The following is a 13162-nucleotide window of genomic DNA, read 5'->3' as shown; positions in this document are numbered from 1 at the left end:
AAGTAAATAAATCATGGATAAGAACATGTGTATAATCATCTGGTCAGCTTTTTAACTTATAGGAGAAAGATATTAAGGCATAAGTTCATGGATTTTAGCATGTCCAGTATTCTTAGGGGTCTTCTATGCAAGCTATTGTATACCTGCATGTATGTTTGGTGGCTGTCAATGTGACTATCTATACCTGTCTTTGTATGTGTAATGTGTTATGTGTGTTTTTGTTTTTTACTGTGTGCTTGTATATGTGACGTATCTGATGTGTTTTTTTGTGTGTGATTAGGTTATTTGATTGTTTCGGATGTCATCTTTCGAGGAAATGTAGTACAAACAATGAAAGAAATTGTTGGGTACAAAATTGAGATTTACTTGGATTTTATTTTCTACTAAAATGGGGTTTAATTTTCACAAAATGGTTTTCATTTTCCTTTGGATGATTTCCATTAAATATAGATTTTTATGATTATTTTGACACGCCTGGTTATTTTTATGACTAGCAGGAGATAAAGATTTTGTTTTGTGTATGTGTTACTTCTTTCTTATATATGTGTTCTTGCCTTTGGGAAGAAGATAACAAATGGTATGATCTTTTATATTATATTTTTGATGGCATGTCTTTACGTGCTATTGTTATTCCAAAAGTAATGTTTGGTTGTTGTTTAAGGTTAACAAAGCAAATGAGATTATAAGGATTGTTGGTCTTGGTCTTGGAAAGGCTTTCATTGTTTCTATCAAAGGTATACTTAGATAGACCTATAATCTGAAAATTGTTGTTTTCTTTTTTATAAATCTGATTTCAAATATATGCACTTGGATTGCTATTATTCAACATCAATCTTTGTCTAAAGTGTTAAATTTCCATAAAAGAAACATGAAGTTGCTTATGGTTTAACGTGTTTGGCTTATTGTTTGCAGTAAGCGTCTTTTATTATGAGATGTCAAGATTCAAATGGTTTTGGGTTTAATTTTTATTGATTTCGGCATTTCTCTTATTAATAATTGTTTAGATGCATTAAACTATTTGCGCAAAAAAATAATCGTCTTTAGAAACTAATTTCTAAAAGAAATTATTCGCACCCGTCGCTTAGCGCGGGTAAACGACTAGTGTATATATATATATATATATATATATATATATATATATATATATATAGGTTTAGGTTCATTTGAGACCATTCTAATTTTGTGAGACCGTGAGACCAAATCTAAAAATAATTTTAAAATGCAAAATAAATGGAAAAATCCAAAAATTCTTTTTTTAAATATTATTTTCGGAACTTGAATTAACTAAAAAAAATAAAAAAAAATCCCGTTTTTTTTTTTTAAATACGTGAAATATTCTAAACAGAATATCACACTCACATATTCTAAAAAATAATTTTAAAATGCAAAATAAATGGAAAAATCTAAAAATTCTTTTTTTAAATATTATTTTCGGAACTTGAATTAACTAAAAAAAAATAAAAAAAAATTCTATTTTTTTTGAAAAATACGTGAAATATTCTAAATATAATATTACACTGTACATATTCTAAAAATAATTTTAAAATGCAAAATAAATGGAAAAATCAAAAAGTTCTTTTTTTAAATATTATTTTTGGAATTTGAATTAACTAAAAAAAATAATAAATAAATAAAAAAAATAAAAAATGCGTCTCACGGTTTCACAAAATTAGGCCGTCTCACATGAACTTAACCATATATATATATATATATATATATATATATATATATATATATATATATACACACACACACACACTAGCCGTCTACCCGCACAAAACAGCGGACGACGAATAATTTGATCTCTTTAGAGTTAAAACCATTTTGCGTTCACTTTGAGAAATGAATATTAAATGACACCTATTTTTCAAGAGCATTACCATACCATATTATGGGGGTGTTTGACTAAGCTTTTTTTAAACAACTTATTGTGTTCCACATCACTATAAATTAAAAAAGTGTTTGGATTAAAATAACTTATTCCGGTGGGGAACCTCTAATACGTCATTTTTTCATAAGTTATCCTACACTTACTTATTAACTTATAAGCTAATAAACTAATAAGCAATAAACTTTTTTGCCAAACACCCCCTAAATGGTTATTACTTCCATTTATACATACCCAAACCACTTGTACTGTTTATCGTCCTCTTTTTTTTTCGTTTTCCTTAATTCCTTTATTAATTTAATGTCCTACTAAGTAAAATGCTAAAATATATAAATAATAGTTTGTAAAAATAAACCTTTAGAATATCAGGTGTTGTGATTCAAAAATCGATAAATAGGCCTTTGAGAAGGCCAAAATAATCAGGTGTCAACTTGTTCATGTGATTTTAAACCAAGTTTGGTCACAAATTAAAACATTTTCAACGATGGTATGTAATTCAAGGATTCATATTGATTTAGGTTCTCGAACCCTTAAAATATTGAACAAAATCTATATAGAACCTTATAATAAGGACAATAATCACCGTAATCAGGAAGTCCATGTGATGAAACTTGATATTATAAGGACGAATAATGAAAAAGGTTTCATTTTTAGACTAAACAAGATGAAAAATATACAAACTACCTTAATCATGTCAAATCTTGTGTTTAACCGTTCTTTATTGTAAAAGTAAGATGTCAAAATATACAGACTAATGATAATACAATGCTCTAACTGGCCCTCTTGGTTGAGTTCTTTGAACCTGCAAAGCCAACACATTAAAGAAACATAGTAAAAACCTTTTTAGGAATAAACCTAATATAATAAAGCTTTCATCCAATATATTTATAAGATAAAAATACAAAAAGTTAAAAATGATGAAATCAATTACAAGTAAGGATTAAAATAAAAACCTGTTAAGAAAGAGCCATCTGCAGGAGGGATATTTGAATCAACATGTATTTTCTGATGGTTTCAAATTTTGAATTATCCGAAATTTAGGGAAGGAGATAAAATTTGTTGAGAAATATAAGGATTTAAAACACAAGTTAAAATTTAATATTATTTTATTGACTACTTGTATTATTAGCTTAATGATTTTAACGTTTTAAAAAAATAATATTATTATATTCTATCTATTTTTATAAATACTGAAAATTTTTATAAGACAGCAAAGATATATATAATAATAAGAAAAGGGATCTTAGGTGAAATATTGTATGAAGTAATGTAATTTATCGGTGATTTCATCTTCACGCTTATAGAGTTCAGTTCACTGATTCTCAGTTCCTCCGATTCCATCAGATACCCACAGCTATCACTGCTCGCTGTCTTGGCCTCGTGGGAATGGCACGGGTAACAGACATGAAGAAATTGAAGGCATTGACGTCATCAATCGAAACCCTAGGCCACCGATTTCTACAACAATGTTCCGTGAGTGGAACGGCGAAAGGAAAAGGGAAGGTGAAGGCTGGTGTAACCCTAAAAGATCGAAAATCACTATAAAGAAAGGTCAACAAGCACCAGATCCGTCGGCGACGAAAGGTCCGAGAAAAGGGCAACTGGAACAAATGATCGACGATTGCTTGCAGGCGAAAGCACCGGTGAGGTTTCTGAAGCCTAAGGAACGTGAGAGAGAAGCCGAGAGGGAGAAAATGGGATTGGTTTCCGAAGATAGGAAACAAGAGATTGCGAATTTTAAGAAAAACAAGAATAAGGTGAAAGATGATAATGAGCAGAAATCAGGGATAAGGTTATGGACCTGAAGGTCTTGATCTTGTAAGTTTAGGGGTTGTTGACGCTGATAAGATTCCGAAATATGAGTTGACAGTTGAGGATGGGAGGAAGTTCGATAAGGAGTATAGCAGGGTTTTGATGCGGAAGCATCGAGCAAGGCAGGCATCGGAGACAGGGTTGTTGATGTGTAAGAAGGAGGCTATTGAGGCGTTGCCGGAAGGTTTAGGTTTGAGAGAGGCGGCCTTGGTTCCTGATTTGACTCCATTTCCGGTGAATAGGTTCATGGCAACATTAACGCCGCCCATTGAAGGGTACATTGAGAAGATCAATGAAGCAGCGAAGAGGCAGAGCTCAGTTAAGGGGAAGCTCAGATGAGATTAGGGGAAAGGTTAGTATATTCTCTTTAATTGTCACTTGATTACATATAATCCATGAGCTTCCCCTGATCAAGGATGCCATTTTAGTGAATTCTAATCTTCTGATCACCTGATCATATCATGTAATGTACTTTTACTTATCATTAAATTAACCAGTTTTTGGTGAATAAGTAGTACATACATTTTAATTTTTTGTATATAGAGTGGTTATAACATGACATCTTGTTTCTTAGTATTGTATTATGAAATTATCATTCAAAGAAAAAGAAAATAGTAGTCAATCATCCATACATGAATATGAAAAGCTAGGCCAAGTTGTTTATGGATATTTTGATCCAAAATTATGTTATGTTTATAATAATATTAATATTAGGTTGTTTCCTTTAATTGATGCAGGTGGTAGGCTGATTTTGGATCTAATATGAGAAGGTTACCATATGAATGTACACTGTGAGATTTGAAGCTCTTGTAGATTCTGATTTTCTGACCTCTCTTTCAATGAAATGAAATAAAAAGTTAGTTATGATTTTAATTTAATTTATTATAGTTCTGAAATAAAACATTAATTTGTTATTTAACCCCATTTAAAGAAAAATAACATAAAGGAATCGATTATTCGTAGTATTCAGACCCTTCTTTCAGACGAAATCAGGAACATATTTTGTGTGCACAACACTTCTTTCAGAGAAAAGAAACAAAAAACACCCTTCATGATGCCAAAATACAAAAAGTAGTTCAACTACATTACCTTTGATTAAAACCATAAACACTACATTTTTAATTATCTTCAATTTTTTTCTAATTTATTAGTTCTAGTGGGATACTTTTAATTGGACATTCTTAATTCCATAATGAATAATCAAGAATTAAGCAAAATGAAATTACAACTTTAGCCAAAACAGCCACAGACTCCATACATTGTTGCAAAATTCCATTATTCTTTTTTGTTCATCCTCTCACGTCAAACATATTGCCATAGATGACAACATTGTGGATACATGTAAAACCCAAATCACCATAAGACTCCAAGCCAGAGCAGACTCTCAAGAAGAGATGATTGAGCAACTAATAGTGGTTCATGCCATAAGGGAAATAATGTATGAAATACCTAAAGTGATGGAGAAACTGATTTCCTTCAACATAGATCCCCAAAGAAAAATATTTTGAAAGCATCGGTGTGTACGAATCATGAGATAAATCTATGAATATGGGTTTCGATTCTCTAATCCGCCATAACCATTATGAGTTTATGACTCTTCCTTCTTCTCTCTTCCCGAAGTGAAACTTCCCTTATTCGATGAAACAGACCCAGGGTGGTGTTTAAAAATATATATTAATGTACGAGGCATAAACGGTTTTATGAAATTGCGTCTTACACTTGGCAAAATAAAAAAAAAAAATCTCAAAAAATGACATATGTCAAATTCAATAAGAAGTTGACATTTAAAAAAAAGATATTTATTTATTAGGATAGATATATAAAAAAAATAAAAGCTCAAAGACAACATATTAGATTTTTAGAATTTATTGGTAATTTAAAATCATTTTCAACAACTTATTTGTTTTTTGCTTAAATTTAGAAATCATATGTATTCTCTGCAACAGTATTTCAAAGGCAACCAATGATTCTTAAGGTGCCACGTACATGTTATAATAGTTTATGCTAAAAACAAACTCGACGGTATTGCTTAATTATATTAATGCCAATTCACTATTTTTAAGTGAATTTAACTTTTTATAATATTTTTACTCCAATCAAACGAGACATTTAATTAAAAGTTTCCTTTAATATCATATTACAAAAAACTTATAAAGCAAAAACAATATTACATGACATATAAGTATAGTCACATACTACTAATTTAATTTATGTTTTACTAACAATAAAAATTAGTTTGTCAAATATGTTACTAATACCAATGAAAATTTAGATACCGATATATAGAGAGATCTAGTAACAATAAGTTTGAAAAGACTTTGAATTATTTAAAACCAATAGTTTTGATTTAAGAATTGATGTGCTATTTGGTTAGAAAAAAAAAAGTTTTAAGGACCAATACATTTGACAAGAGTGACATTTAGTCATCAAAATTAGTAATGAACTTTCACGTGAAGAATCATTTGGGGTTTAATGTTTATTTTACACAATTGATTAGGTTGTATGTTTATTGGCATGGATATTTGAGCTATGAAAATATTTTTATTTTCTATTCACTACACAAAAACTGAAGTATCTAAATACCGTCATACTAAATACGAAAAAAAAATCTATAAGATATGTTATAAAATAGTTATATCTTAAACATTGAAAATGATGATTTATTCAACAAACTGAAATGTTACAAAACAAAGTACCAATTAAATATAATACAAGTAGCAAATTAATAGTTTAAAAAAAAAAGATCAAAAACTTATTTTGTTTCTTCTGCCATAAAAAATATTGTTGATTGTTTTAATTATCGATGCATCAACGGAACGAACCCTTTCAAGGCTTCAAATTTTAAAATCTTATTTGCGATTTATCATGTTTCAACAGAGAGTAAACAATCTGACTTTGATTTTGATTGAGAAATATATTTTTTTAAATATTTATTATGGAATTTTAATCAATGAATTTGTTTTAGAAATGCTAGAATGACGATATTTAGAAAATAATATAATGTATGTTTAACTTCTTTTGTTGCATTTTCTACTTATTACTAATGACTAATGAGTGAATAACCGTATATGATGTTCAAATAGAAAATTTACGAGATGATTTTATCAGCTTTAAGTTTTAACTTCAACAATTATATATATATATATATATATATATATATATATATATATATATATATATATATATATATATATATATATATATAGGAAAAGTGAATATACCTTTAAGGGTATATAAGTTTAGGTTTAGGTACCCAAACTCACCATATTACGTCGTTGTGTATCATATATACACCATTGTAATTCTCCAATGTTCTTCTAATTCAACTTCTAACTTGATTTAATTCAAATATTTTTATAAATTTTACATTTGTCTTCCTCTTATATAATTTTCATTTTCAACTATAATATATATAGCCTAGTACATGTTCGGCATAAAGATGTGATTTAAGAGGAAAATAATAGTAAAATTTTGAAAATTTTGAAAGTAAATCAAGTTAGGGGTTGAAGTTTAAGAACATTATAATTAATATATCAAACAAAACAACGTATTATGATGAGTTTGAGTATATATATATATATATATATATATATATATATATATATATATATATATATATATAGGGTTAGGTTATTTTGTTTTCACTATCTATTGTGTGCATGTATGACTGATTCTGGACCAATCATTTTAGTTATTTTAAGAAAGTAATTAATGCATATTACATGTTGAAGATATAATGAATATTAATTACATCTTCAACATTTAATATGCATTAATTACTTTATTAAAATAACTAAAATGATTGGTCTAGAATCAGTCATACATGCACACAATAGATAGTGAAAACATTTGAACCTAACACACACTCTCTCTCTCTCTCTCTCTCTCTCTATATATATATATATATATATATATATATATATATGGTTAGGTTATTTTGTTTAACTATCTATTATGTGTATGTAGTATTGATTGTAGAAGAATCATTTTAATTATTTTAAAAAAGTAATTAACATATATTAAATGTTGAAGATATAATGAATATCAATTAACTATTGAACATTTAATATGTATTAATTAATTTCTGAAAATAACTACAATGATTGATCCACAATCGATCCTATACACGTACAATCAATAGTAGAAAGATTTGAATTTCAATTAGATTTTACACAAATTTATAGGAGTCATGTCTAATGTTGATGTATATAACCTTGACATAAATCCTTATATAACCATATATATATATATATATATATATATATATATATATATATATATATATATATATATATATATATATATATTGATGTATATATTGTTTTAGAAAATGTTTTAATGTATTATTAAAACGTGTTTTTTATATTTTTTTCTACATGTGTTTCATTTACGAACAATTGTATTTTATATATTTTTCCAAGATTATAAACATCCCCATAATATACACAATTTCAATTATTATTTTTATTATTTATTGTCTTTAATTTTTAAATTCTAATAAATATTAATCTCGCCTTAAAAGTAACACATGAACAGTAAGAACACTAAGAAATCCAACGAAAAAGTAACATATAAATTATCCGAATGAAAAAAAAAAGCACAAAAAACAATAATGGTAAAAAGAAACAAGAAAAAAACAATAAAAATGACAAAAACAACTAATAATCTATCAACTTAGTGGGATGCATCATGTAATCTACCAAATGGTTTCTAGCCCAGCGGTATCAGGTGGTGTCCTCTTTCTTTGAGGTCGATGGTTCAAGTCCCGTCATAGACATAGGTGGAATTAGATGGCATTAGTTTAAGAGATTAGATTTGCTGATTCAAAAAAAAATGTAATTAAAGAGATGCATAATAAAAATTCCATCGGTATTAATTATTTTTGTATTTAATAACCTGATAATCTATTTTAAAAAAATTAACTAGCTGTAGTGTACCGACCAAAGGGCTTGTAGTCCAGCGGTATCAGGTGGTGCCTTCCTTTTTTGAGATCGAGGGTTCAAGTCTTGTCGTGGACATAGGTGGGTATCAGATGGTGCCTTCCCTCTTTGAGGTCGAGGGTTAAAAAAAAAGTTGTAGTGTACCAAAAGTAACTTTAATAAAAAAACTTAAATGTGTCTCCATAATTTTTGTCTAAAAATTATTTTGTTACATAAATAAATACATAATTAAATATAGTTTTATGAATATTCATTTATTCTGTTAATAAATTAACAAAAAAAGTGTTAAGTGTAAAAATTTACATAGAATTATAATTTTCATTTATTAAAAAAAAAAAAAGTTAAATTACCATTCATTATTTGAGTGGAGAGCATGTCGATATACTGTTATTATATGATGTATAAATTCCCTTAATCCCCCTCTCATTCTTATAATCCAAAGTGCTTTTCGTTTTAAGCATGCATTTCTCTTCTCTTCTCTTCTCCATTTCTCAAAAATTATCAAAATCCCACTTTTCTAAACCCTAAATATTTCAAATTGTAATCACCATTTGAGCCTTTGAAATTTCAAGATTTAGTGTTGTGTGTGCTTTTAGCGTCAAGTTATGGACCTAAAACACCCCACCACCACAATCCCAGAACCTGAAAGTGATACCCCACCTCGTTCCCAATCAATCAAGAAACTATTATCCTTCCAAAACGGAAAACCACACCACCATCCTCCTCCGCCGTCTACGGTGGTTGTATATAAAGAATGTCTGAAGAACCATGCCGCCAGCATAGGCGGCCACGCCTTAGACGGCTGCGGTGAGTTCATGCCTTCTCCGACTTGCACCCCAACAGACCCTAAATCTCTTAAATGCGCAGCCTGTGGCTGCCACCGGAACTTCCACCGCCGGGAACCCATCAACGACTTCCCTGCCACCGTCACCAGAAACCACTTCATTGATTTCAATCGCCCCTACCAAACCTCCACCTCCACCTCCACCTCCCCGACTCCACCTTCACCACCTCCTCAACCAACAAACTACGCCTTCGGAGGGCACCTCCTTCTGTCACTCAGCACGGCAGCGGATCAAACCCACACGACGGCGACGCCGATGGCAATCAAGACTAGCGGAAGGAAGCGGTTCCGGACGAAATTCAGTCTGGATCAGAAAGAAAAGATGACGATTTTTGCAGAAAAATTAGGGTGGAAGATGCAGAGATGTGACGATAAGTTGATTGCAGATTTTTGCAATGAGATTGGAATCAGAAGAGGGATTTTCAAAGTTTGGATGCACAACAACAAAAACAATTTCGGAAAGAGAGAAAAAGACATCACCACCACCGCCATCACCGGCGTTGCTGCCGCCGTGGTACGTAGTAATGACAGTACTCATCAAGACAACGGAAGTGACGATGTTCATCTTCAAGCTTCTACTAACGGGTCGTCTTCTTCATCTTGATTTTGTAACAATATCAATTAACCTATTTTAGGGCAAATCGAATAAAACCCAGTTTTTAAAGATAAGATTTTTAATTGTTCATCACCTCCGATTCATTTTCTGTAATGGATTCTTTCTCTTTCACAGGTTGCTGCATAACGCATTTAGTCAAAATTCATTGCATAATTGTTGAATATTGAGCTCCATTAATGAATCGTGAGCCAAATTTTGAACCCAAATCTTAGATTTCATGCTTCGGAATCGGAGTTCCATGAAAATAATTGGGAGATAAAGTTGTTGAATTTGTGTTTTGGGAGTAATCAGAAAGTCAAAATAATGAAGCAATCGTGTTTTGGACTTTTGGTACTTTTTGCAGGGAAGTAATGAACACACCAAACTTGCCTGACTTTCAAATTAATTGCTATGAATTATGAAACCATGGTTGTTGGCTTTTGAGATTAACCCTAATCTCTTCCTCTAATCATTGATTAGTTTTTATTTTAAATTAATTTATTCTATTTATAGAAAGGAATTTAGGTTAGGAGTCATCTTAATTCTTGGCAACACTATCTCAAATACCCATTTTACCCTTGCTAGAATCTAGATGTATGTTAGGTTTCATTGATGTATACAACAATACAACAACACTTCTTATTATTATTACACCAATTACAACAATATATTTTTTATTTTAATCCATTCATTCACATTTTGATATTAAAATTATATAATAACTTTTGTTTATGATAATTAGTTGTTTAAAATGAGAAAACAAATGTAAGTTGGCTATTGATTGTAATTTATTTTTTTCGTTTAACGAGATATGAATCATGTCGATATTTTATGATGTTTTTTCGTTTAATTTAATTTCATATAAGCAAATTTTACTCTTATGGAAAAAACTACAATTTGCAATTACTTATTTACAACAACAAGAAAGAAAACCAAATTCACCTTTACTAATTGTTACCCTCACTAGAAAATAAGAAAATAGGGATAATGACTTGTAGGGTAACCAATTATACAATTTGTATATATTTGGTCATTTTTTTTGTGCACCGTTAGCCATTTAACTTATATTTTTGTTTAAAACATACCATTATGACCGGGTATAGAGGGTTTTTCCGGTTTCCGACGTCTTTTCCGGCCAAGTGTGATTTTGCTGGTCATCTTCTCCGGCCAAAAATAGATTTTCTGACGAGATGAGTTATTAATACATTTTTCATATTTTTTGTTTCTCTCTTCCTCTCTCTTTCTTAATGATGTCCTTGAGTCTTTTGTGGAGTTCTAAGATCCGGAATATGAACACAAACATATTTTATGCTTCAGATTTTAATATTCCTTTTAGATTTCAAAGTTTCATTTCATATTTTGGAAAAGAAAGAAAAAACCTTAAATGATTTCAGAAATCAAGCTTCTTTTGGAGTTACATTTCATTTTTTTCATTTTCATATTTGATTTTTAAAAAACAATAACCCACTTGCAATCAATTTCATTTGGAGAACCATCGATTTAGGGTTTTTAATGAATGAAACCATTGATTTAGATCCGATTTTGGGGTTTTCAGGAAAAGGAAACTGATTGATTTAGGGATATTATGGGTTATACACACACACACGATGAACACAAGAACTGAGTTTGTTTTCATATTCGAGTTTGTTTTTCATTTGTTCATATTCAAGTTATGAGTTTTTTTTTCTTTTTTCTGATTTATTTTTCAGATGCAGCTTCGATTTCGATTTCGATTAAGTGTGTGTATATGGGTTTTGATTTATTGAATTTCCAAAAGCTTAAACTCGAAAAGCATGAACTTCAAAACTTGAAAACCATTAAAACCCTTTTTCAGAACTCGAAAATCTCTTGAAACCTTGAAAATATGATATAGGTTTTGATGACTCACAATGAACAAATGATTTTAGAAATGGAGTTCTCAGGTTTCTTCCTCCATAAAAGCGAACTTCGTAGGGAAATTCATTTTGGCCGAAGAAGGTAGTCGGAAAACTCATGTTTGTCGGAGAAAACGACGCAAACCGGCAAAAACCCACTATACCCGGTCATAATGTATGTTTAAAAAAAAACAAGTTTAAAGGTTAACAGTGCATGAAAAAAAGTTAAGTGACCAAATATGTATAAAATGTACGTCATTATTCGCTAGAAAATATTGTTTTCATAGATTAAAGATATGTTCAACAATAATCTTTTTTAAGCTTTTAATTTTAAAAAGTTAGAATTAAAGAAAACATTTGGTTAGAGTTTAAAGCTTCTATTTTGTACAAAAAAAATCATTATAGGACAGTTACTTCAACCAGTATTTTGAGATGTTTTCGTTTTTACATTTTATCTTATACTATCATTTTATATATATTCTAAAAGTTTAAGCTATTTTTTAAATATTTTATATAAATAATAACTACATTTCCAATTCTATGTTCACAATTTTCAGCTAGTTTTGACCAACATAAAAAAAATGAAAAAAAATAATGTTTAGATAAATAATATAAAAAACACGAAAAGAAAAGGAAAACAATAATCTAAACCACTCTATTATCTTTATCTTCGGTTCTCACACTCTTCAGTCTAAAACGAACTTGTAATAGAACAAATAATAGGTAGGTGGATTGGTATAAGAATTACAACTCTTGACACAATCTATGGAGAGATATTTTATTGATACTTTATACACTCAAGTTACAGATACGATAAGTACAATTTGAAACATAAAAATAATCTAATCTAAACAATACATATATCTAAGATAGTTAGGTAATATCTTTTATATCGTTAATACCCCCCCCCCCCCCCACCCAAACAAACCGGTGGTGGACCAACACAAAACTTGGAACGAAATTGATCAAACAAAGGGTTTGGAAGACTTTTGGTAAATATATAAGCTAACTACAAATATGTAAGAACATAGCGAATGTATAGTTTGCCCGAAATGACCAGTTCTCGAACAAAATGAAAATCAATATTAGTATGCTTAGCTCATTTATGCAAGACTGGATTTTGATTGAGGAAGATAACATTGTTATTGTCACAAAGAAACGTAGGGAGATCAGTAGGTAACACATGAAGCTCTCTAAGCAAATGAGTAA

General features: G+C 29.6%; 2 pseudogenes across 1 annotated transcript; both read left to right on the top strand.

Moving 5' to 3' along the window:
* The first annotated feature begins 3142 nt into the window (after positions 1 to 3142).
* On the top strand, positions 3143 to 4573 carry LOC145092580 (uncharacterized; annotated as a pseudogene). The gene is made up of 2 exons (XR_013702577.1): positions 3143 to 4052; positions 4438 to 4573. The product of XR_013702577.1 is annotated as an uncharacterized LOC145092580 (transcript).
* A 4494-nt stretch (positions 4574 to 9067) lies between these two features.
* On the top strand, positions 9068 to 10153 carry LOC145092579 (zinc-finger homeodomain protein 11 pseudogene; annotated as a pseudogene).
* The last annotated feature ends 3009 nt before the right edge of the window (positions 10154 to 13162 follow it).

The sequence above is a fragment of the Lactuca serriola genome, chromosome 3, assembly GCF_051521515.1.
Source record: "Lactuca serriola cultivar US96UC23 chromosome 3, Lser_US96UC23_V15, whole genome shotgun sequence".
NCBI classification, from domain to species: domain Eukaryota; kingdom Viridiplantae; phylum Streptophyta; class Magnoliopsida; order Asterales; family Asteraceae; genus Lactuca; species Lactuca serriola.
The sequence above is the reverse complement of the archived record's forward strand: the minus strand, read 5'-3'. Positions and strand labels throughout refer to the sequence as shown.